Source organism: Notolabrus celidotus, chromosome 19, assembly GCF_009762535.1.
Source record: "Notolabrus celidotus isolate fNotCel1 chromosome 19, fNotCel1.pri, whole genome shotgun sequence".
NCBI classification, from domain to species: domain Eukaryota; kingdom Metazoa; phylum Chordata; class Actinopteri; order Labriformes; family Labridae; genus Notolabrus; species Notolabrus celidotus.
Window position 1 is genome coordinate 2,778,839 of NC_048290.1, and position 25,580 is coordinate 2,804,418.

Sequence of the window (25,580 nt, forward strand, 5' to 3'; positions counted from 1 at the left end):
CAGCCTGGTACAAAATATTTTGGTTTCTTTAATTCAAACATTTTTTAATGACGTCTTTTTGAGGGTTGATTTTTCGCAGCAGTTTTTTTCTTAAAGCTGGCCCCAAGTGGCCACTAAAGGAACTGCATCTTCAGTCGTGACCTGTTTTGAAAGGGAAACACATAGTGGTCTCTTGCATACCTGTAGTGCTGCTGTAGAACAACAACCTGGTTTATTTGCATATAGGTGTACACTTTTTTAAGTGTTTCAAGATCTGATGGTTTATGTCATGCAAAAGAGACGATTTAAAACAAACACAGTGATCAGTTATCATTTTGACAGTCAACAAAAGCTTGATAGCAAATGCCGTGCTCGCAGACAGTGTGTTGTTACTGTAGTTTGGTCTTCAACTTAGTCCTTTTTTTACCTCTTTTGGTCGAGATCTGCAGGAAAATATAGGCGAGCCTTCTGCTCTCTAGATTTACGTTGCGTGAGATGGGTGTGACCCATCACGACCCATGTTGGACGTCTGATTCATTGGGAGCATGCCAATGTTCCCACATTTCCTTTTTCATAAATTTGCATTCGATTTTAGTAGCAATGGACTACAGATGGAATGTAGCTTTCAGCTAAATCTGGTTTACCCATCTCTTATCTCTCATCACACATTGAGCTGTGGGACCATAGGGCTGTGGGAACATAGAGCTGTGGGAACATAGGGCTGTGGGAACATAGGGCTGTGGGAACATAGGGCTGTGGGAACATAGGGATGTGGGAACATAGGGCTGTGGGACCATAGGGCTGTGGGACCATAGGGCTGTGGGAACATAGGGCTGTGGGACCATAGGGCTGTGGGACCATAGGGCTGTGGGAACATAGGGCTGTGGGAACATAGGGCTGTGGGACCATAGGGCTGTGGGAACATAGGGCTGTGGGACCATAGGACTGTGGAACCATAGGGCTGTGGGAACATAGGACTGTGGGACCATAGGGCTGTGGGACCATAGGGCTGTGGGACCATTGGGCTGTGGGAACATAGGACTGTGGGACCATAGGGCTGTGGGAACATAGGGCTGTGGGAACATAGGACTGTGGGACCATAGGGCTGTGGGACCATAGGGCTGTGGGACCATAGGGCTGTGGGACCATTGGGCTGTGGGAACATAGGACTGTGGGACCATAGGGCTGTGGGAACATAGGGCTGTGGGAACATAGGACTGTGGGACCATAGGGCTGTGGGACCATAGGGCTGTGGGACCATAGGGCTGTGGGACCATAGGGCTGTGGGAACATAGGGCTGTGGAACCATAGGGCTGTGGGACCATAGGGCTGTGGAACCATAGGGCTGTGGGAACATAGAACTGTGGGGCCATTGGGCTGTGGGAACATAGGGCTGTGGGACCATTGGACTGTGGGAACATAGGGATGACCTGGATTAGTTAACATGCACACTAAAATATATTCAAGCAGCAATCATGCAGACAACATACATCCTGTGTTGAGCCCACATGAGGTGCAGCCCACCTGCTGGTCACTTGTTGCCGTGTCTTTCAAATCAAGCAGAATAGTGTATTATTGTTTTCCTTTAATGCATAATTCAACCTCTGCCTCACTGTGTACCCAGCATGCCTTGCTTTCTAGAGTGCCATCGTATAGGTAAAATATTGTAATATCATATAATACTCTCTGCATTGTATACTGGTATACTGGTCACACTGGTGTGGGGATGCAGCTTATTTCTTAGAGGTAATAAAGGTCCGTCTCATTCTCAAAATTTAAGGTAATTTATAGAAAGATTTGAGTCATAAATAAAAAGACTGTGGACATTTATAATGATGAATAAAAAGGAGCAAACAGGCCAAAGCAGATCTGGATGTTCTGAATCTTTGTTACGTTTTAGCATCATTAAATGTTTTGACCCTGGTGTTCAGGGTTAATCTGTGTTGTTTATCTCCAGTGAGAGACACAAGGTGATGCACGGTGGGGGAATCTTTACTGAGTGCTAGTTAGCACTTCTAGCAAAGTCAGGCTCATCAAGCCAAGCAAGGTTGGAGGGGGACAATCAACACAGTCCAAACAGAGAGTAAACAAGCTAACACTTAAAGCAAAAAATAAAACACATGGACGACCACTTTCACACACACACACACATTCACACACACCTTCCAGCCCTCCTTCACATCATTATTTCTCTCTCCCTCTTCATCTCCATCTCCAGCAGAGTGAGTCCCTGGTCTGGCTCCGAGTGTCTGGCACCTTTTCGCCTAAATCTGGCTCCAGGAGAGGAGGGAAGAAAGAAATAAAGGAAGGGAAGAAGGAGCGAGGAGGGAGTAAGACGATGTGTTAACACCCTTTTCAACACCAGAGCCCCCTCTCACACACAAACCGAGCAGAGCGAGCCGGCTAATTGTAAAGTGTGTGCGCTCGCATGTGTGTGTGTGTGTGTGTGTGTGCTTTGATAATAGTCTGCAGTGTTTCTTTGTAGTCTTCGATACTTCTTACCTTGAAGCTGCTAGTCACAAACACCACGTTGGAGATCCTTCTCTGCACTTTTCAGCTCTTATTTCTCCTCTTAGTGTTTCCACGTTTCTAAAAATGAGCTTTCGTTTCTCTGATTCTCTGATTCTCTGATTCTTCCAGCTTTCCACTTCCATGTTTCTTCCTTTGTCTTTGTTTCCTTCCTCTCTTTTGTTTCTGCTGGTATTCTGCTCTTTCACCTCTATCCAATATACTCAGACAATCTCTTTATTTCTCATTAGTGCGTTTTGACAGTTAATGAGAGGACTGGCGTGTGTGTGTGTGTGTGTGTGTGTGTTTGCGTGTAAGCTCCGTCTGAGAGAGAGTGAAGGAGGTAGGGGGAGAGAGAGAGATAGCGGACGGAGGAAGGGGGGTGAAATTCATGTTGATAAATCATGTGGTCAGTAGCACAGGCCTATGTTTATCTCCTGCTGTCAGTGGAGTATGGGGCCTGAGATACCGCTCACACACACACACACACACACACATGCACACACATCAACAAGGACGACAGAGGACTGTTGGTACCTGAGATTTCTTGCTTTCCCTTCCTCCCTCCCTCGCCTCCTTCCCTCCTCCATCAGGGGGGGATGTGGAGGCCAGATAGAGCCAGCTTTCCCCCGTCTTCCTCGTGCTCGGTCCGATCCCCCTGAATCCCATCACTCAGCTGTTTGAGCTGATTACTGCTTGACTAATAGACGCCGAACGTCAAACTAACCGCTCTTCCTCCCGGGTTAAGAACATTACTAATCAAATATAAAGTCTGCAAAGAGAATCATTAATTCATGCACAGACTCTGAATGTGCTCCGTGTTTTGAAGTGTGTCGTAATCCCATGCTGAAAAACAACACACCCTGCATGCTTTATGAAAATGTATAAGCTTGTAATCTAAAATTGGATGGAAACGTGATAGTAGCTGCAGGCAGTCGCAGGTGTTCAGGATTTTGTTTCTGTGATTGTGTTGCATCAAACAAAGGTCACTCCGCTCTGCATACTGAACACACTGTTACTGTATTCATGGAGGAGTTATGTTTCTCAATGAGGAGTAGGAATTATTTTACATTGTTTCAATCCTTAAGAAAAGAATCACTTAAAAAAATCATGACGCCTTTGAATCCCTGAAGTTCAGATGCACATTTCTCTTGTCACAGGAAAATGTGTTAATTCTTATCTAATGCAAATCGACTGACACCTTTGTGAATAAAATATCCATTTAGTGACACTTCTTGATTCAACTTACTTATACATCTCTTGCAGGATCAGGTTTATACTTCCTCCTTTACCTCTATATTTGCATTTGTAAATTGTAAAAAAAAAAAGGCAAAAATGTCCTTAGATATGTTGGATTTCCTCAAACAGGTGTTTTCATTCTGCAGCTATGTCAATCAACTTAATGCATGAACTACAAAAACAGCAGAAGCTGGTTTCTTTTAAATGCTTTCTTCCAAAGAAACTTCAAACTGCCTGCTAGTTTGTGCAATTAATCTGCACATGCATCATCAGCTGCCGAGCAGACACGGATCTCACTATTCTTTGCCATGAGTGAATAAATTTGCAGTTTTAATTTTAACTTTATTTCAGAATCAGCTGCCAGATCAATGAAGCAGAAGCTGGATTCACACACGCACAAAACTCCTGAAAACTTCCTGTAACTTAAAGGTGACATATCATGCAAAATGGACTTTTTAATGGTTCTCTACCTGAAATATGTGTCCCTGTCTACAAACCCCCCGAGAATGAAAAAAATCCATTCTGCCCCTGTTCTGATTTCTCCACCTTTCTGTAAATGTGTGTGAAACGAGCCGTTTCAGACTTCCGTGTTTTTGTTACGTAACAACAATATCCGGTCTGTCACAGAGTCAGAGCTCGGAGCTTGTTCAGCCCATAGACTGTATAAAATAATACTGAATCCCTCCCCCGTTTTTCATTCCCTGCACACACGTGTGCTAACAAGGAGCTTAGGAGGGAGGCATGCTAGTTGTAGGCTGTCTTCATAAACACAAAGGTCGGTTTTACTCCCCACGTCTGCAGATTTGAAGATCTAGTGGATGATTTTTATTTGTCATGGAAAAGTGCTAGCACTAGTTAGCATAGCTACATAGCTACATGTCGTAGCTTAAGCTGTAGCTGTGTACCAAGACACACGTCGACATACTGACAAATAAAACAAGAAACACTAAATCTGTGACCAATCCTTCAGAAAGGTCCCGCTGCCTTTCTGGCAGAGGTCGGTTTTACTCCCCACGTCTGCAGATTTGAAGATCTAGTGGATGATTTTTATTTATCATGGATAAGTGCTAGCGCTAGTTAGCATAGCCACATAGCTACATGTTTGTAGCTTTGTACCAAGACACACGTCGACATACTGATAAATAAAACAACAAGAAACACAAAATCTGTGACCAATCCTTCAGAAAGGTCCTGCTACAGGCGCCTCTCCGTCAGGATCAGATTCAGAGGGTTGAAGTAACGTGATCTCTGAGCAGCCGTGTATATTCAGCCAACATGTAAACATTAGATCAACGTGCCGGAGAGCCGAGGCACATCCACTTCCTGAGGGGGCGTGGTCAGAGAGAAAACAGAGTGCTCTGAGGAGGGCTGAAGAAGAGGGTTTTTCAGGCAGACCAAAATCTGATTTCAAAGTGTTTTTTTGAGCATAAACTTTAAAGACATGTTTTGGGGACCTCTTAGACCAATATATGTTGATGAAAAAAGCGTGATATGTCACCTTTAAGTTCCCTGCATAAAATATCTGCATGAAGTGAAGGCGAGCCAATGTGAGGATGCAGCAGGAGAATGTACAGAGAGTGAGCAGACTGGGATGATGACAGTTATATCATGCGACTGGTGCAAACCAGGAAGAGCAACTTGTAACAGGATGAATAAAAACATCTGAAGCTGAAGGAGAATAATTTTCAATATGAGAACAGCAAAGTCGTACGTTTGCACAAAGTATTGAAGTATAAATGACAAAACCATCATCACAGATTAGGCCTCGGTTGCTTCATTTGTCATTTCCCCATCCCAGTACACCAACACCTTTTCAAATTTCCAGATTTTTTTTTAGAAGTGCATACAAAAAAAGAGGCTGCAGGAAAAAAACAAAGATCATCAGCTTAGACAGAAAATGTTGCAGTTGGAGTGAGTTTGAATAAACCTGCAAGATTAAGAGGGATTTTTTTCAGACTGGTAAAATATTGCTCCACAAATGTGCGGTGATTCTCAAGAGGGACGCAGCGCTAACCCTATCCAACATTGATGGTATAAATAACAAATGCAGCCTCCATGACATCCACTGGCTTCCTGACTGTGAATGAAGCCTTGAGTTTGGTATCTGGATGCTGCTGTGTTGTTTTCAGGAGCCAGAAGTGACCACTTTTGAAGGAGATGGTGGAGCTCCATCTGATTCTCTCAGTGACCCTGCCTCTAAACCTTCAGGCTTCATATGACCAACATGAATGAGTCATTACCAGTGTTGGAGAAGTTACTGAAGATACTATTTTTTCCTGTATAATTCAGAAAAACAGAGGGAATTTTTTTGCTTCAGTGAATGCAACATGCTTTCTTTGCGATCTATTGAAGATTGGCTCACTTTTGAAACCAGCCTCTAGTGGACGCTTGAGGAAGTGCAGCTTTTGGAACTCCTGCTCTATCTTTATTTTGGAACTCAGGAGGCTGCAAAAGCGACTTTATCTCGTTTGTGACCTGCATGCTAGTTTTAGATTATAGAGGCTAGAGTTTGCACAGGAAGGCAGGTGGGAAGAACATATTAATTACTGTTTTAAAAATGTTTAAATATATAACTTAATAATGATTCAAAATAAAAGACTTCCCTTGTATTAATATCTAAGAAAACACACCTGATACGATGTTAACAGAGCGCTGTTAGGTCTGCCGTCTACAGTACGATATGGACGACCTGTGCTGCACATGATTATACTTTGTTACAGTGATAAACATGATGTTACACACCCATGTGCTCCAGCATGTAACGGCCTCAGCACATTATGCAGAGTGTGTGCATTTACATATGTGTGTGTGTGATGACACATGACCAAGGGTGTGTGCTCTCACACTCGTGTTTGACAGTTGGGAGTGTCACCGTGACATTGTGGCCTCTGTTAAAAAGGCATGAGCTGCAATGCATGTGTGTGCATATGCTTGTGTGTGTGTGCGTGCATGTGCGTGTGTGTGTGTGTGCTGCAACAGGCCGGTGGGAAGGGAGACAGATTGCGTTTTAACAGCCATCGCTGTCATCTCCAACAGCTGTCCTCTTCCCATTCTCTATTCAGAGGGGCTGTGTTTGCATTGTCTCCCTCATGACCTCCCTTCAAAGACCCACCGAGGGGAGCGAGAGAGAGAGGGAGAGAGAGAGGGAGGGGAGGAGAGAGAGAAGAAGAGAAGAGGGGAGGGAGGGTGAGGGAGAGAAGTGAGACAGATCATTGGACAGTGGAGGAGAAAATAGCAAAAAATGCAAATGGAGGCAGAAAAAAGTGATGTGAGGAGCGGAGAGGAGCGAACGCAGAGACAGAGGGAACATTAGATGCCCCAGAACTGTCTCCCATCTCTGCTGCCATCTCTCTCAATTTCTTCTTCTCCTCCCCTCTGCTCTAAATGTACTGTATGCTCCCTTTCCTCTCCCTCCCTTCTTATTACAGCTCCACCGCCTTCACCTCCCACCTCCCACCACCCTTCACCCCTTCCTCCCGTCTTGTATCTCTCCTCCCGCTCTGCTTCTTCCTCTACCACCTCTCCATCACCCCCCTCCTCCTCCTCCTCCTCCTCCTCCGCTGCCTCCTCCCCTCCACCACCGCTGCCCCGTCTCTCTCCCATGTTGTCTCTTATCAGGTAGAGGAGAGATAAGGCCGCTATCTCTCCGTGCCAGGGCTTTGACATGACGCTTTAATGCATAATAAGTTCACTCATCTTTTAATCAATGCGGCCAAATGATGAATTTCTGAAGGGTTAACAGTCGTTCATTGGCAGCTTTTCCTGCTAAAAACACACAGATAAGGTCTGCCCTGAATCAGACAGGAGGGTGTTGGATTTTTCGCGCAGACAAATATGCAAATCAGATGTTCGCTCGCTGGCTGTCATATTCTGAGCAGACCTCAGGAGCATTGTCTCTGTCTCAGCATTTCTCAACACATCCTCTGACATTTTTCTATTTGCTGCTCGGCATGAAATCTCTGGTGGAGAAGTTCTTGTGATACTGTTGACAGATCTGAATATATTCTCAGTTTAATGTTGAAGATGAAAATCAGGGATCTTTGAACAAAACGTGCTCGGCTGCTGCTTCGTTGTTTTTCAGTATTTGTGCATCATAATAAAACATCTTTAAAACACACTATTTAAAAAGCAGTCTAGTAGAAACACTCAGAGCTTCCCAGAATAAATAATCCTGACTGGACTTGATCATTAACCCTTCAGCAGAGCAGCCAAATCAAACACAGATACAATCACAGGCATCATGATGAGATCAGACCGAGAGGAGTTTAAAGACAAACTGAAATTAAAGGTGAATCTGTAAATGATGTGTAACCTCAATAGATGTATTCACAAAAACATACTGGATTAGAAAATCTGTGTTTAAGCCACAAGGTCTGATAAAACGACTCGTATTCTACAGTTGTGTACTTGTAGCTGTCAAACTCGGGAAATGTAAATAAAGGTTGTTTTTTGCAGCATGTTGTAACCACTCACTACATATTAATATAGACAACACGCCTCCATGCTCCTCCCATTGTGGAGAGTGAAGCCAAAATACAACCTCCACGCTTGGGTTAGCAACCTGACGTCACATCCTTTACACCAGGCATGTCCAAAGTACGGCCCGGGGGCCAATCACGGCCCAAGGTCCATTTATTTATGGCCCCAAGCTTCCATCTTAAAATGTGTTATTAATATCAAATAAATTAATCACATTCTGAATCATCTGTACATTTGCAGTTTCTTTCAAGCAAAAAAACAAAACTGAAGTCAATTCAGAAACGTCTCAAAAAGCTTCATATGGACTACCTGTTTAAAGCCAAAGCTCTGGGAATTCTGCAAGACGGCAATAAAGAAGAAACACGAGAACTCTTAAAGGCACTATGAGGAGTTTTTAACTGGCTGAGAAACAGACTGAAACTGATACTGATGCCTCTTTATGACACAGAAAAGCAAACAAGACCATCTCCAACAACACTGACACCTTCTCTGTTGTCATTTTTAATGTCTAAAACCGCTCTGAGGGGGTAGGTGTCAGAACAGATGATGGACATCTCGCTTTAGAAACACCGTTTTAAGGCTGTTTTCATTGCAAATAATCACATTGTAAGGTAAGTCTAAATGTTAAAAGACAACAAGATGAGGTTATTGTCTGAAGACAAGTATTTTGCATGTACAGGACAAGAGATAAGAGGTATCACTTTGTCCACAAGGGGGCACCAGAATCGATACAAGCTAAAAGTTCCTCACAGCAGCTTTAAAGTGGACAGGTTTTCAAATTAAAGATTTTATCATGATGTGAAAATGTTCTTGATGAACACTAAAAGTTCAGAAGACACAAAAGAGGACACAAGACAAGATCAAAATTATGAAATTGTGCAGAAAAGGCAAAATTTGGTGCATAAAAAAATTTCAGAACTCAGGAAAATAATTATTTAGCTCTTAAAATGTTGTCTGCTAGAAGAATATACAGTTTGATCATGTTTACATGGCTTGTGGAGAACTGAGGACTTCCTAGTTACTGTTTTATTGAGAAAAAAATTAAAATAATTGTCATTAAATATTTCATATATAACTTTTAGGATTCCAAAGTCTCAGTAGGAGGCCCTGAGGTATTCTGACAACATCATATGTGGCCCTCTTTGAAAAAAGTTTGGACACCCCTGCTTTACACTAACCAGAACACACATCAGGGCGTGGATTTAGCCTAATGGTTAAGTCGCACGTCGATGTAGCGGGCGGCTTGTTTTTTTTATTCCAGCCTGATTTATATTTCTCCGTTGAATCGACGGCGTACCCTACGCCAGAGGTCCGCGTAGCTCCTGTACCTATGCAGAGGCCCACACATGTAGCTGACGTGCACCTCCTCTAAAATGTAACTACACGTAGAATCGACGCGGACTGCAAGCCCTCTGATTGGTCCGCTCGTGAGCATTGTGTTTCATCTCCTCTCTATTTTTCATGTAATCATGTCTGTATGATAAACAGCAACATGTATCAGCTGTAGATTAACAGAACACGCTCTGAACCGCTGTGGAAAGTAAACAGAGATCGTAGCGGGGTCGGAAGCAGACGACTGGATATCAGAGAGACCACACTGCCCTCTAGTGTTTAGGAGGAGAATTGCTACACGACACGGACACATCGACGCACAAGTATGTGGGGCTCATGTCCGCGTCATCCTCTGCTATGTAGGGGAGATGCAGAAGTATAAATCAACCTTAAGCCTCTTCTTCTTCTTGACCAGAAGTTAGGTTGAGTCAGCATTTCCAATATGGCGACCGCCATCGTTTGGCTTTAAATCTCCACTACAGGAACCAATGGGTGACGCCACAGAGACGACATCCATGCTTCATACAGACTATGGTTGAAAGGTTGTTTTGTTTTGTCAGTGTCTCCTCAAGTTCTCTTTACAGATCCTTTCTAATCTTTTCTTTCTTTCTTTCTTTCTAGAAGTCCCTGAACAGTAGAAAATAAAATAGATTCAATGACAACTCTTGAAAGAAACAACAACAACAGAAAGAACAAAACTCGGTGTCCCATTTCCTGACAGAACAAAGTTTACCCGAACTTAGAGAGGTAACAAAGTTCATTATTCACTGCAAACAATCTGCATTAAGATTGCATTACATAAAGACGTCTCATCATAAGCCGGGCTCAGTGGCTCTGATAAATTAAAAATGATGCACAGAAAGCTGCAGGATCCATAAAGTCTGTTGCATTAATTAAAAGATGAGAAGGAATCAAACTGCAGGTGGAGTTTAACTTCCTGTCTGGACCCCGTCAGGTCGGTTTGTTGGACTTTAACTGATCCCAAAGAGAAGCACACCACCCACGCTGCCTTTCACTCCTTCTACTTTTCTGTCTCCCCTCCTTCCTTCCTTCCTCGTCCGCTCTCCAGTCATCCATTCAACCTCCCTGCACACCCCCCTCTCCCTCCTCCTCCTCCTCCTCTTCCCCTCTTGATGGTTAGTTCATGGGTCACCCGGGTGACAGGGCCTGAGTCGGGAGATAAGACGAGGCCAGAATGGCATTACTACACCCCGACACTCTGAGGGGTGACGGCTGGATGCAGAGCCTGGATGAAACAGGGAGAAGGGTGGGGGGGCTAATCTGCCATCGTTTGAAGTAATAATACATTCGTGATAATCATCTCTACATGCAGAGAGAGAGGAAACACACACTCTCTCTCTCTCTCTCTCTCTCTCTCTCTCTCACACACACACACACACACACAAGAGCTGCACACAAAGACAGAAGCAAGAACAACAAACAGAAATACAGACAGGTTCTTCTTCTTCTCTCACTGTAAATCACGGCTCTCTGTACTTCCTCCCAGCCGCTGCCCCTCCCTCCAATCCTGCACGGATATCAGGCTGGTGCAGAAGGGCTCAGCCCAGCTGATAGCAGGTCCTCTGGGGGTTGGGGGTGGAGTGCAGAGGGGTGAGACATGGGTGGGTGGAGGTGGTGGTGTGTGTGTGTGTATGTATGTGTGTGTGTTTGTGCGTGTGTGTGTGTGGAGGGGTTTGAGAGCAGCAGCAGCAGCTCAGGGACTATAGGAGGCTTACTCTGCTCCCTCAGATATGGAGGTCAGGGGTTAGGAGGGGCAGCGGGCAGCGTGCTGCAGAGGAACACGACTGCTGTGTTTGTCTGAGCGCTGGACTTCTGTGTGCTGTATGCCGGTAGCGTTGTTCCAATATTGATAGCAGTATTATTAATGCCTCTGATTCCTCCTGAAACACAGGGGCAGGTAGTGACACCAGTCTGTGCACCAAACTAACACCAGAATGCATCATTTGTCATTTTGTCTTTGTTTTGCTCTGAAACACAATCACAGCTAGCTGCTCTGAACTTCCACAACTGATGTAATATGGCTGCTACCGTTTTTAAAGCAGAGAAGAAGAACTTATTTAGATGACTTTATCTTTTTTTAATAGTGACTTTGTGCAATATGTTCACACAAGTGCAATAATAACAGACTGTGCAATAATAAGACTGGGAAAAATTCACTCTCAAGTGTGAACTTTGCTGCTCCATGATTGATTTGTATGTTGTGTGTGTATGACAGTGTTTTTTTTTTTTTTTTAAATCCCTGTATTTATTACTTTTATACCTTGATTGTTTTGTCTCTTTTAAATGGCACCTCATGAGGACTGCACCTTTCAATATCGTTGTACTTGTTGCAATGACAATCAAGGCATTCTATTCTACTGTGAGGAAAGAAAGCAGAGAATGTAACCTTAGTTTGAGCTTAATGCATGAAGCAGTCCCAAGTTACAAACCTCAACACAACACGTCCCGAGGGACTGCAAGCTGAGCTGCTACTTATTCTAAGTAGCTTGTTTTAGCCAAGCGGCAACCTCCAGGCTAAAAATATGAGTCCAATGCGGAAGTGCTAAAAACTGCAGTTCATCGAGGATCCACTAGAGCAGGCATATCCAAAGTACGGCCCGGGGGCCAATTGCGGCCCAAAGTCCATTTATTTATGGCCCCAAGCTTCCATCTTAAATTGTGTTATTTATATCAAATAAATTAATCACCTTCTGAATCATCTGTACATTTGCAGTTTCTTTCAAGCACAAAAACAAAACTAAAGTCAATTCAGAAACGTCTCAAAAAGCTTCATATGGACTACCTGTTTAAAGCCAAAGCTCTGGGAATTCTGCAAGACGGCAATAAAGAAGAAACATAAGAACTCTTAAAGTTGATAGGATTTCAAATTAAAGATTTTATCATGATGTGAAAATGTTCTTGATGAACACTAAAAGTTCAGAAGACACAAAAGAGGACACAAGACAAGATCAAAATTATGAAATTGTACAGAAAAGGCAAAATTTGGTGCATAAAAAAATTTCAGAACCCAAGAAAATAATTATTTTGCTCTTAAAATGTTGTCTGCTAGAAGAATATACAGTTTGATCATGTTTACATGGCTTGTGGAAAACTGAGGACTTCCTAGTTACTGTTTTATTGAGAAAAAAATTAAAATAATTGTTATTAAATATTTCATATATAACTTTTAGGATTCCAAAGTCTCAGTAGGAGCCACTGACCCTGAGGTATTCTGACAACATCATATGTGGCCCTCTTTGAAAAAAGTTTGGACACCCCTGCACTAGAGGCTGGCTCTGGAAGTACCGGAAACCACATACACACCCATTCAAAGAAGCCGATCTTTACAGCAGAAATAAACATGTTTACATCCTGGTACAAAAAACGAGTGTAGTCTGGATAGCTCATTTCTCGATCGGCACACACTGTACGGGGGGTGAATTTTATTATAACACGTTAATTTCAAAGATATTAAGATTGCGAGTTTTCCAATGAGAGGCACAGTTGACTTGATTGACAGGCGGGAACACTGGAGCTGTTGGCGAGGAGGCTCAAACCCCGCCTCTTTATGTCATAATCGCTCGACAGCAGCAATATGGCTGCCGCCGACGATTGGCCTCAAAACAGCACTTCAGAAACAGATGGGTGACGTCACGGAAACTACGTCCATTATTTATACTGTCTATGATTTTAGCTGAAGATGTCTCTGTCCTTCATCACTCCTGAGGTGCGTAACAGACGATGAATGATCAACAGATGCTTCTGGTTATTAACAGGCTGTGTTAAGTACAGTGGCGGTTCTAGACCAATTTTACTGGGGGGGCCAGGCTGGGGCCAAGGGTGTAGTCAGAGGGACACATTCAACCCTGATAAAAGAGACAGAGAAGGGCGAGGACCGGCTGAGAACAAACTGACAAGACATCAGTGCATCCCTTTATATTAGACATATATACTACTGTGTACTAGATCAACATGCAGACTGACAGCAGCTGTTTGGCTGTTTACACTCAACATGAGTCCCTTAGTGCTCTAAGGGACTGGAACCAAGTCCCACACGCATGTGTTCCGCCTGTAACATCGGCGCGATACCGAAGCTTTTTCTATTGTATAATATTTGTTTGGTGTGGAGGGGGGGCCACAGGGGGGTCCAGGTTCAGTTTTACAGGGGCACCGGCCCCTGTTGGCCCCTCCCCAGAACCGCTACTGGTTATGTAACATGTTGGGTCTGTGTTTCTTGGTGAATAATGCTTTGTAGACAGTGAAGTTAGCCAAAACAGGACAATCACACGTTTATTACGAGCTACATTACAAAGCCCAAAAGTTGTACAGCCATTATTTTATCATGCATGTGCAGACAGTAGTCACACAAACCTTGATGTTACTGCTGAGTTAAGAGCTAATAAGGGAAACCAGGAGTTTGGATGAAGGTATACATCCTCAGAACTAGAGTGAAGGGTAAAATGAATTTGCAGAAGGTACCAAACAACAGAAACGCTACTCTTTCCTGGAGTTTGCGGCACTCGCAGTCAAATATAAACTGAAGCAGAAATATCTTTTTAATTATAAGAAGAAAACAGAGCGAGCTGAGGGCGAATGTGTCCCCGCTGCATGTGTGCGTCTGTGTCCGTGTGTCTGATACATTTTAAGCTAAGATAATCATAACTTTGGTAAATCTGCGCTCTGATTGACTCTGCAGGTCGTTTGTGGTTACAGCTTGAGCCGGCTCACAGCGGTTTCTTCGGGAGAAGAGTGTGTGCGCAGGTGTAACAACTCATAAAGAGAAATTGTCCTCTTTTCTTCTTTTTCCCAGAGTGATTGTGGAAATATAATCAATTCGGGGGGACACTTCATCTCGTAGCAAAATGGCAATTTGACCCCTGCAGAGAGCAGGTCTGATGTGACGGTGAGCGGCGTATTGTCACAGGTGCAGAGATGCTTCTGAACCACATGCCAGCATTAAAAAGACAGAAAGCAATTTCCTTTGTTTGGTGTCCACTCGCCTCTCCTCTCTCGCCGGGGTTTGCTGGCTTTGGGCTGAAGTTTCCTCGAAATTAAAGAAGATTCATCTTGCGTTCAAAATTCAGTGATTACATGTAATGTGCTGTTTCACTTTGAAATCAAACCAGCTCATGTTTTTTTAACTGCAGGTTTTGGTCCGGCACCTTTATTGGCAGGATGATGTGGTTCATCTGTGCTCTCCAAAACCATTACAATTCATAATTGTGGACATGTAAGTGGTTGAGGTGTCGGACACAGCTGTCAGCGAGGTCTGGAAGGTCTTAACATGAAAAGGACTCGGTGCAGATTAGAGAGAAATAAAAAGGACTGATAGTTGTTTGTATTGGGAGAGGAGTTAAACTTAAAGCATAGGCGTATATTGCATGTATATATTTGTTTTAGGGCTGTCATGATATCAGATTTTAACTTTAAGATTATGTTGGCCAAATCAAACGTATCTTTATAGAAAACTTTGAAAAAACACCCCAAGGCTTTAAGTCAAATTAAGGACAGGTAAGACGAGGATGGAGCGACACATGACTTCATTAACTTCCCTGATAAATGCAACTGACTTACTAACATGCCATCATCCATTTCTACTGATGTTCAAAGGTATGTTTTATCCACGTCACCACACCTCTGACAAACTCTTTCTCTGCATCTGATTCTTTTTTTACAAAAACCCCAAAACTCCCAGAGTTGTGAGGAAGCTTGTTTTGGGTGCAGGTAGAAGACCTTGCTTTCATCTGTCATGTCCTCTGGTGTGATTTGAGCTGCAGTAGAAACCACAATCTGCAGTAAAGGCTAGCTAGCTGGTTACTGAGTCTTCTTCTGCTGCTGCTTCTGCGTCTTCCTCTGTTTATTGCAGGTGGTTAGCCTGAAAAAGAAGACAAGATAGTCTTTTTAAATAGTGTGCATTTTTACTTTATTGTTTTCTTTTATTCTGTTATAATTGTCTCCCTCAGTTTCCTTACAAGAAATGATCGTGCTGTGCACTCTGACCCTGGACTGTACGAATTGATGGTGTCTTGTAAGTCCATACGGGCTGAGCATATGATTGTATGCATGACACAATAATGAAATACAAACTTCAAACTTTAGTAACATGGTATTACCGTCCACTACAGCCCTTATTTGTTTCTGTCTTTTAATCTCATTAAAGGATAACTACCTCAGATCACTTCCTCTTACTGTGCTGTGTTTTTATTGTGTCTTGGTATCTTTGTAAATGAGGGTAACCTCAATAATTTCATGATGAGGAAAAAACAAAGACAAACATTTTAAACTAACTAATTCAACCTGTTCATGTTTTACTTCTGAGATATTCCAAAACTCAAACCTGTTGTCTCACAAGTTGAGTTAGACGTACACGATGTGGAGCTAATTCTGACCTGATTTTTGAGCCTGATCAGAAGGTTGGATAAATCTCTGGCAGGATGGAAACAGTCAAATCAGAGCTGAGGGCAGACATTAAGACCACCTGAAGTCTCTGTCGACGCATCAGAAAGGTGAGAATCACACTTTATATTTATTTGTATACATCAAGTTCATTTTTTGCTTCTACCTTCAGTCTAAGGAAACGTATTCCTTCCCTGTCTTAATTAACACATTCATTGTGAGCTCTCAGATCATGCTTTACTATCAGTAGTTAATCTTGACTCAATCTTCTGCTTCTCTAATTACAAACCCTCTCACATGACAAGAAATCTTTCCTGGAAATATCGGCCTTCTGCAAAAACCTGAAAGGAAACCACGGCTCGGTCAAGGTGAGGCAGAGATTGTGGTTACAGCACATGAATGATGGTTACTTTGATCCGGGGTAGAATTAACAGGAGGATGAATATTAACTTCACGTCTTTGACCCCGAGGCAGACCGGTCTCCTGCAAAGAGCCGGTCCTGCTGCTGGCTGTGTACTCAAATGTAGAGGCTGATGAGAGCACATGCAGGCTTTTGTGTGTTTAACAGCAAACATGCATGAGTAAAAATGTTTATTATTGGGACTATTTCCAGCAGCGGATTAATAACCCTTCTGTGCTCTGAGTATTTATACATGTGGCGTCCTGAGGATTTACCTACACTATTCTTACAGTATAATTCCAGGGGATTTTGCTTGATTAAAAGTCATTATAAAGCCAAATGTTTATTAATCCGCTGCTTAAACTAGTCCCCAATAAAAGCCCTCTTCTCTCTCTTTCTAAACAAACCGCTCAAATCTACTGATTTATTGGCGGTTAATAGAAAAGCGTCCCCCTCAGACAGGGTGGAGGAGTCAGACAGTATTGGCAGACAGACTAATACGTTGATGGTGTTGGTCTTTTTCTTTTAATTTGTTGACAATAAGAGAAAATATATAATAAAACCGGCCTTATCCTTTAATAGTTTTCTCTTTCACTGCTTTTTTTCCCTCGTATTCGACTGATTTCTTCTCCCCATTGTCATCCAACTTCTCCCTCCCTCCTCACTCTCTCATGCCTCACAGCTTCTCTCTAATATACCTTTACCACGCTCCTTCTTGCTTCTATAGTTTTTCTAACCTGTCCCCCCTTCTCTCTCCCTCCCTCGCCATTTCAGCTCCTGCATTCTTATCTCTATGTTGCCGTCCTCAGTAATTATTATTATGTGCTGCAGAGATAATTCGAAAGCTGTGAGGAGAGAGAGGAGGAAAAAAAGGGATGAAAGAAACAGTGGCTGTGGCTTCCTGGGCTGTGCTTCTCTTATCTGACCTTGGGCAGAGCCACTTATTGTTAGGCAAATCTCATGTGCAGAAAAATGGAGTGAACGGCTGTGAGAGCGAGTGAGGAGGTGGTGGTGGTGGTGGTGGTGGTGGTGGGTGAGAGGGGGGGAGTGCTGTCGGGAGGGGATAGAGAGACAGAAAGGGAGGGAGAGAGTGAGTGAGGAGGAGATGGATGGAGGTGGAAGGAGAGACGTCAGAAAGCAGCGGGTGGAGGGAGTGTTTTATGGAGCGATAGGGAAAGAACCGAACGTTAGAAAAAGAGAGGGATGGAAGTGTGAAAATGCAAAGGGAGGTAAAAAAAAAAAAGGTGGTCGTATACATCGCAGGCCGTGAGATATGGAAGGAGGAGGAGAATGGAGGAGGTGATGACGAAGAACATGAAAGAAAAGAGGAAAATGAGAAGACAGAGATGAAATAGAAATTATTTTCATGGATGGGGGGGAAAGGGAGAGCGGGGTGCTGAAATTGGGAGAAGGAGGGGAGAGGAGGGGTGTACAGTTTTCATAGCGGAGTGGAGTAGACACTTTCAGCTTGTTCAAATAATTCCCTCCGCTGAAGAGGAGTCATAGAAAATCAATTCACTTTTGTTTGGGGAGAGAGCAAATTTGTCAATGCTAACCCGTACTTCTGTCAGACCTGATCTTTGCTTTGTGGCGTCCACGTGAGCGCAGGTTTCTTTTATTTATTTATTTACTTAAAGAGGTGAAATTATACAAGGCAGAAGGATCCTGGAGCATATGTGCTAAAGTCTCTGTGAAACAAGAAAGAAGCATCCTCAATGAAAATTCTCTCAGAGACCATAGATCGTATAAAAAATGGACGTAGTATGCGTGACATCACCCATCTGTTCCTGAAGCGCTGCTTTGAAGCCGATCGTCGGCAGGTGCCATATTGCAAATGCTGACTAAACCTTACTTAGCCCAAGCTAGTGTGAGGTAAAGAGGCGGGCCTTTAGCCTTTTCATTAACAGCTACAGGGTGCCCCGCCTGTCAATCAAGTCAGTCATGCCCTTATTTGGGCAAAACTTGTAATCTTAATATCTTAAATAAATAGTGAGTTATAAAAAAAAACCTCACCCCCGGACAGTGTGTGCTGATAGAGAATGAGCTACTCAGACATAAGCTGTTTTATGAATCAGGCTGTAAACATGTTTATTTCTGCTGTAAAGATCGTCTTCTTTGAATGGGTGTGTATGTGGTTTCCTGTGTTTCTGCAGCCAGCCTCTAGTGGACGCTCAATGAACTGCAGTTTTTAACACTTCCACATTGGCTTCATCATTTAAAACCAGAGGTTGCTGCTTGAGCCTGACATGCACCTCCTCAGAAACATAACAGTGCATTGAGGCGTCATATTTCTTGCATTTGCAACATTTCCAGTATCGCAAAGATAATTCGGTAACACTTCACAATAATGGAACAATTTTCTTAGCGAAATAATGCTAATAATTCATGTTGAAGTAATGAAGAAGAAGAAAGGTACTTTATTAATCCCCAGGGGGGAAATTCAATTTCACTCATTCTATTTTTGGACATGCTACACATACATACATACATTTTTTGGTATATACATACAATGCACACACATGCAGTGAACATGCTTAGGGAGAGATGTCAGAGTGAGGATGCTGCCGACAACCAGCGCACCCCCCGAGCAGTTGGGGGTTCGGTGCCTTGCACAAGGGCACCTCGGCAGTGCCCAGGCAAGTGAACCAGCACCTCTCCAGCCACCAGTCCACTTGCCAAACTTCGTCCATGCTGGGACGCGAACCGGCGACCCTTCGGCTCCCAAGCCAAGTCCCTATGGACTGAGCTACTGCCACCCCAGTATATGGCTCATGATGAAGTTCTGCATGAATTAATTATTAATTCCTGTTGTTCAACATGAACTAATGACCCTGTCACTATGACCTCATGTAATGACAATGTGTTTAATACATCATTAGTTAAGGTATGGTAATTAACAGTTACTTCATACATCCGTTCATATATGACCAAATTTGCTGGACATACAAGTTTTTTTTTTTTAGGATAATTGCACATGAAGAGCGTCTCAGGCTGAATTTTAAAACATCATATTTCTGAGAACAAACTGAATGGTGTGTGTATATATATGTATTTACATATACATAGATACAGTTGTGCTCATAATTTTACATACCCTTGCAGAATTTGTGATTATTTTTGGCCTTTTTTCAGAGAATATGAATGATAAGAGAAAAACTTTGTTTTCGCTCATGGTTAGTGGGTGGGTGATGCAAATCATTATCAAACAACTGTGTTTACTCTTTTTATACTATATATAAATATGACTCAACCCCTCCTCTGTTTTTCATTCCCTGCACACATGTGTGCTAACAAGGAGCTTAGGAGGGAGGCATGCTAGTTGTAGGCTGTCTTAATAAACACAAAGGTCGGTTTGACTCCCCACGTCTGCAGATTTGAAGATCTAGTGGATGATTTGTAGTTTCCATGGAAAAGTGCTAGTGCTAGTTAGCATAGGTACACAGCTACATAGCTACATGTCGTAGCTGTAGCTGTATACCAAGACACACGTCTACATACTGACAAATAAAACAACAAGTAACAGAATCTGTGACCAATGGTTCAGAAAGGTCCCGCTGCCTTTCTGGCAGAGGTCGGTTTTACTCCCCACGTCTGCAGATTTGAAGATCTAGTGGATGATTTTTACTTATCATGGATAAGTGCTAGCGCTAGTTAGCATAGCTACATAGGTACTTGTCGTAGCTGTAGCTGTGTACCAAGACACACGTCTACATACTGATAAATAAAACAACAAGAAACACTAAATCTGTGACCAATCCTTCAGAAAGGTCCTGCTGCAGGCGCCTCTCCATCAGGATCAGATTCTGGATCAGATTCAGAGGGTTGAAGTAACGCGGGTCTGTGAGCAGCCGTGTATATTCAGCCAACATGTAAACATTAGATCAACGTGCTGGAGAGCCGAGGGCACAACCACTTCCTGAGGGGGCGTGGTCAGAGAGAAAACAGAGTGTTCTGAGGAGGACTGAAGAAGAGGGTTTTTCAGGCAGACCAAAATCTGATTTCAAAGTGTTTTTTTGAGCATAAACTTTAAAGACATGTTTTGGGGACCTCTTAGACCAATATATATTGATGAAAAAAGCGTGATATGTCACCTTTAAATGGACCTGATTGTGCTCGCCTTATTCCCTCACAGTGAAGCTTTAAATTTAAATTAAATTTAAAAGTCTACCCTTGAATGTCTGTACATCTATGCAGTCAGATGCAGATGGTTTCAAAGTTAACGCGTCTGGCTTCAGAGCTGCACAGTGAGCACGTACACTCGCGAGGAGAAAACCATAAATTCCCATGGATGGCGTCCAGACCCACGAGGGGGCTGATGTGTGGCCTTTTCCGCCGCCGCAGCTCGGCTCCCTTTTAATTACAACCCATTCTGCAGGAACAACAGGCTGTCCTTCCACCAGATTTAAAACGACGTGCTCCTCGTAATTAATCGGCCCGCGTGTCCTTCACGAGGCGCAAAGACTGTGTGGAGGTGTGTGGAGGTGTGTGTGCCGATGTGTCATACTCTTTTCAAAATCAAAAGAAGAAGAAATCAGACCCTAAAATACGAGGTGTCCGGGTTTTTGTGTGGTCAAAGAGAATTCTTGCAGCGCCTGATGCAGAGTTTCAAACGTCTCTTGATGTCAAGGTAAGGCGAATAATTTTTCCTAATAAGGAATCATTCCATTCCTGACCAAATTAAAAGCAGCAAAACAACCGAGGAAGAAAACTGTCATGTTTCTACTTCAGCAACAGAAAACAAACACATCAGATTAAGCTTGATTGACAACTTTTAAGAATAGTCATGAAAAGACAACCTATAGATTTAAGAAGTAGAAGACCACTTTACCTTTCTTTATGCTCATAAACAAATGATTAAGTCAAATCTTTCTTTGCCTGCGTCATCGAACTTCCACCAGATCTGTATCCCGATCCACTCCGTGCTCTCTTGTACGTCAACACCCACCGGTTGCGTTTTCGGAACGTATCTCAGAGCAGGACCGCCGGACAGCTGGAGTCATGTGACCGAGGTTTTCCCGCGGTAATCACTGAATCAAGGATTCTCCTCCTCCTCCTCTCCTCATCCATGTTGTCTTTCTGGTCCTCTGAAAACCTCTGACCTGTTGACTCCAGGCCTGGCTCCGCTCATCATGACTTTGTTTTGTTGTTGTAGTTAAGTGAAATACGATCTGGTGATAACACAGAGTGTTTTATTCTGAAAATTAACCGGATGTTTTCATTTTGTTTTGGTGAAACCTGACTTCCTGTCCCGCTCCATCTGCTCTGTTGAGATTGATGCGTCGTGCTCCGGCATCCGGCACAAATGGAAGTCTTGTGTATCTGATCCGGAGGACTCCGACCTGCTGGATCAGAGACGCAGCCGGAATGCAACGGAGAGGATCCAGTGGAAGTTAACACATGTACAAGAGTACAGACATACAACTTCAGCCAAAACTATGATCCTCTTTTTTTTCAATTGCAGCAATATTTTCAACGCGGTCGCGTCTCCTGCTGCGGCCACGGTGGAAAACAACAACACCACTTTTGAACAGCAAATTTCCATTGACGGCTCAGTTGACAAATCAAAAGTAATCTGCACTTTGTGTCAAACAGAATTAAAATATCACAAAGTCCATTGAGTTTGAGCTTCCACCAAAGAGCTAAGAACACAGGTGCAGCTAATCAGACTGATGTCAGCAGGCAACCACATCACAACCGCCAGCAGAGCACTATTTTTAGATCTGTGGATGAAACTAAACCGAAGAAGCGCTTGATAAAAGAGTGGCAACTCACTGCAGGACGGTCAACATCGTGGAAGTCATGAGTCTAAAGGACATCCTCAGGTTGGCCTTACTGTCGCAGGGATCAACAGGATCCACACAAAACAGAGAAAGCACCCAAAGTGGAACTCCTTAAAAATTAAGATGCTGTTGCATTAACCAGGATTCACTGGACATAAGTGAGTCATCAGATTATCTTTTAAAACTGCACACCAATTTCACACTAATAAGGAACTCTTCACACTTCACACATCAGGCTGACTAACAGGCCTGTGTTGAAGTTAGTATAGCATGTTACAACTGTATATGAAAGCCCCTAGACGAAACACAAATATTCCTGAAAGCTTAAAGACCATAACTTAAAGCAAACACTCATTATGTCAACATTAACCCCTTCATTCATTGTCAAACATGTTGTATAGAGCATTTGTTTGTCACCTGTCATCCTGTGCAATGCTTGAATGCGCCAAATTACAACAAATGTTCTCCTCAGACTCTTTCCAAACAGAGCAGGTCTAGACCATACTCTATGTTCTATTATTAACAAAGACCCAACATCAAGACCGGATAAGATCCAGTCCGATCTTACAGACAGGACTCAGTCTGATCTCATCTTAATCCACCATGAGCAGAGCACTTTGCAGCATTTAGCAAGTTACAGTGGCAAGGACAAACTTCCTTTAACAGGCAGAAACCTCCAGCAGGACCAGACTCATGTTAGACACACATCTGCTGAGACCGTATTGAAGAGAGGGATAATGATAATGATAGAATAAACCGTCCTCAGCACCTTGTCAGGAGTCTAATCCACACAACCTCCTGCTCACTTTACATTATCTACAGCTTCTACAGCTCCTGACCTCCAACCCTGTGATCTTCGATCTGTCCCCTTCACAGCCTCATGGACCCCCGTGTCCACGTCTTCACCCTCCCCCCTTTTTTCTCTGGCCCTTCTCTCCCTGCAGTCCACCCCTGCCGGCTGCTCAATTCAGCTTCTTTAGCAGAGGAACAAACAAACAAAACACCCCGGGGTAATGAGGCCACCTTTGGGAATGGACACAGTGAAAGGAGCCCAGCGTATTGATGTGGGATTGACCATTATTGAGAGAAAGGAAAAAGAAAGAGGACAGAAAAAGGGAGATATGGAGAGAAGAGCTTGTGATCTGATGGAGTGGATTGAGCCGTCCGCCTCTGAGGGAGGGAAAAAAGGTGACAAGACAAAAACCCTGAGCAGTGACTCAGGCGATGAGGTGACCACCTTTAAGAGCATTGTGCTCACAGCGGTGGTCTGGATTTAACTCGGGCTTTCCCACACTATGAACAGGACCGGGCAGTGTGTGTGTGTGTGAGGGGTGAAGTGACCACAATGACCCGTTGGTGCAGAGCTGATGAGGATGATCACAGCGGGCTGATGGTTCCCTAAGTCATGCACAGCAGGAGGTTCACAGAAGCAGTGACATAGTGACCTGATGACTCTTTTAAAGGTTGACGTAGAACAGCGCCGCAGTGACGTTGCACGTTTGTTTTTGAAGCCTCACATTGGTGGACGCCATGCTTCTCTAAACTTTAGCATCTAGTGTTGTGGTTTTTAATCTTTTTCATGACTTTGGCGTCTCAGGTGGCCTCTTCGCCATGCCTGTCTTTGTTTCTGCAGACTTGAGACTTGAGCCTGGCCTGAGGTGAAAACAGGTCACACAGAGACACGCTGACAAGAGCTACAGAGGCCAAGCACATCAGAGACCCTTGACACGGTTTGAATCTGCTGATTTAGCTCAGGTGTTGTGATTTTGTCTATGTATCCCACATATATAGAGTGTAATATTCTTATTTGATCATCGGAGTCAAATGTTGTCGCAGAAACACACCCCTTCATGCCAGCTGTGCATGCACTTGAAGAGAAAGAAAGAAAACAGAGGAACAGAGAGGAGAGAGATGTTAGAATGAGATGTACCTCCATGTTTTCCCTCGTTCTCATGATGGAGGAGAGGAGAGAGGCAAAAGATGAAGAAGAGGAACAATTCTCTCTTCATTTTGGTCCTCAACTAGCTTTATTTCTTCTCATTCAAATCCACTGACTGGTTTCATCTTTATTATCTTCTTCTGAAAACTGTCTATGCACACCAAGCGGCAAACTCCAGTCTAAAAATATGAGTCCAATGTGGAAGTGCTTAAAACTGCAGTTTCTCGAGTGTCCACTAGAGGGCTGGCTCCGGAAGTACCACAAACCACATACACACCCATTCAAAAAAGTTGATCTTTACAGCAGAAATAAACATGTTTACAGCCTGGTACAAAAAACAAGTGTAGTCTGGATAGCTCATTTCTTGATCGGCACACACTGTACTTGGGGTGAATTTTTTCAAAAACGCTGTAATTTTAAAGATATTGAGATTACAAGTCTTCCAATGAGAGGCACAGCTGACTTGATTGACAGGCGGGAACACTGTAGCTGTTGGCGAGGAGGCTCAAAGCCCGCCTCTTTACCCAACACTCGCTCTACAGCAGTTTGGTTGAGTTCAGCATTTCCAATATGGCTGCCGCCGCCGATTGGCCTCAAAACAACACTTCAGAAACAGATGCGTGACGTCATGGATACTACGTCCATTATTTATACAGTCTATGATGCACACCCACTTTCCCCTGCAATGTGTACTATGAACAACAGATAGCATAGCATAGCATTCATGATATTGTAACAGAAATGTTTGGTAGACCTGCAAGATAAAAGGAAAACCTGCAACGTGCAATAAAGTTGTTAAATGTTGGGATTGGGTTAGCTGATGCACGGTGAGGAGAAGTCTTTAAACAGTCTATAAATACGGCAATGTAAGATTGTTAGAGAGGAAGAAGAAGTACTTCAATCACTCCTTTTTTTAAATCTCCTGAGATGACTTTATTTAAAAGATGTTTCATTCGCTGGATAATTTGTTTAAATTAGGCGACATAAAGTAATTCTTAACATTAAGGAACTCATCACCACGTCCTTGTGAGTAGTTGGATGCTACCAGGTCAGAAAGCCTCAATTACACAAACTCTGCAAGAAGACGAGCGAAAAAGTCTTTTAAATGTAATCCACGATCATAATGAGCCGCTAAACTCTCATGTGCCTTTAATCAAACAGAATTGATCACATAATTGTTTATTGAAACAGATCGTAGCTCAAGTATCCGTATCCTTTTCCTGCAAAGCTAATTAACCTCCTCCTACGATGGCTGTTTGTGTTTTTCTATAATTCCATATAAGTGCTTCAGATTCAACCTCTCGGATTAGAAGAGTCATTGTGGTTTTCACTATAGATCTCTGTGGACTCTACCTCTGGCTGAAATACTGTCAGCATGCAGGAGACCGTGCAGAAGGACACTAAAATGTATTTCTGTTCCTCTGAGTGTCACCGGTGATGGCCTTAAGCCGAGCATCTTTTTTCAATTGTTGAGATACATTCATGGAAGTTTTACTGAGTGGTTGAGTACTCTTTTTACTGTAAACAT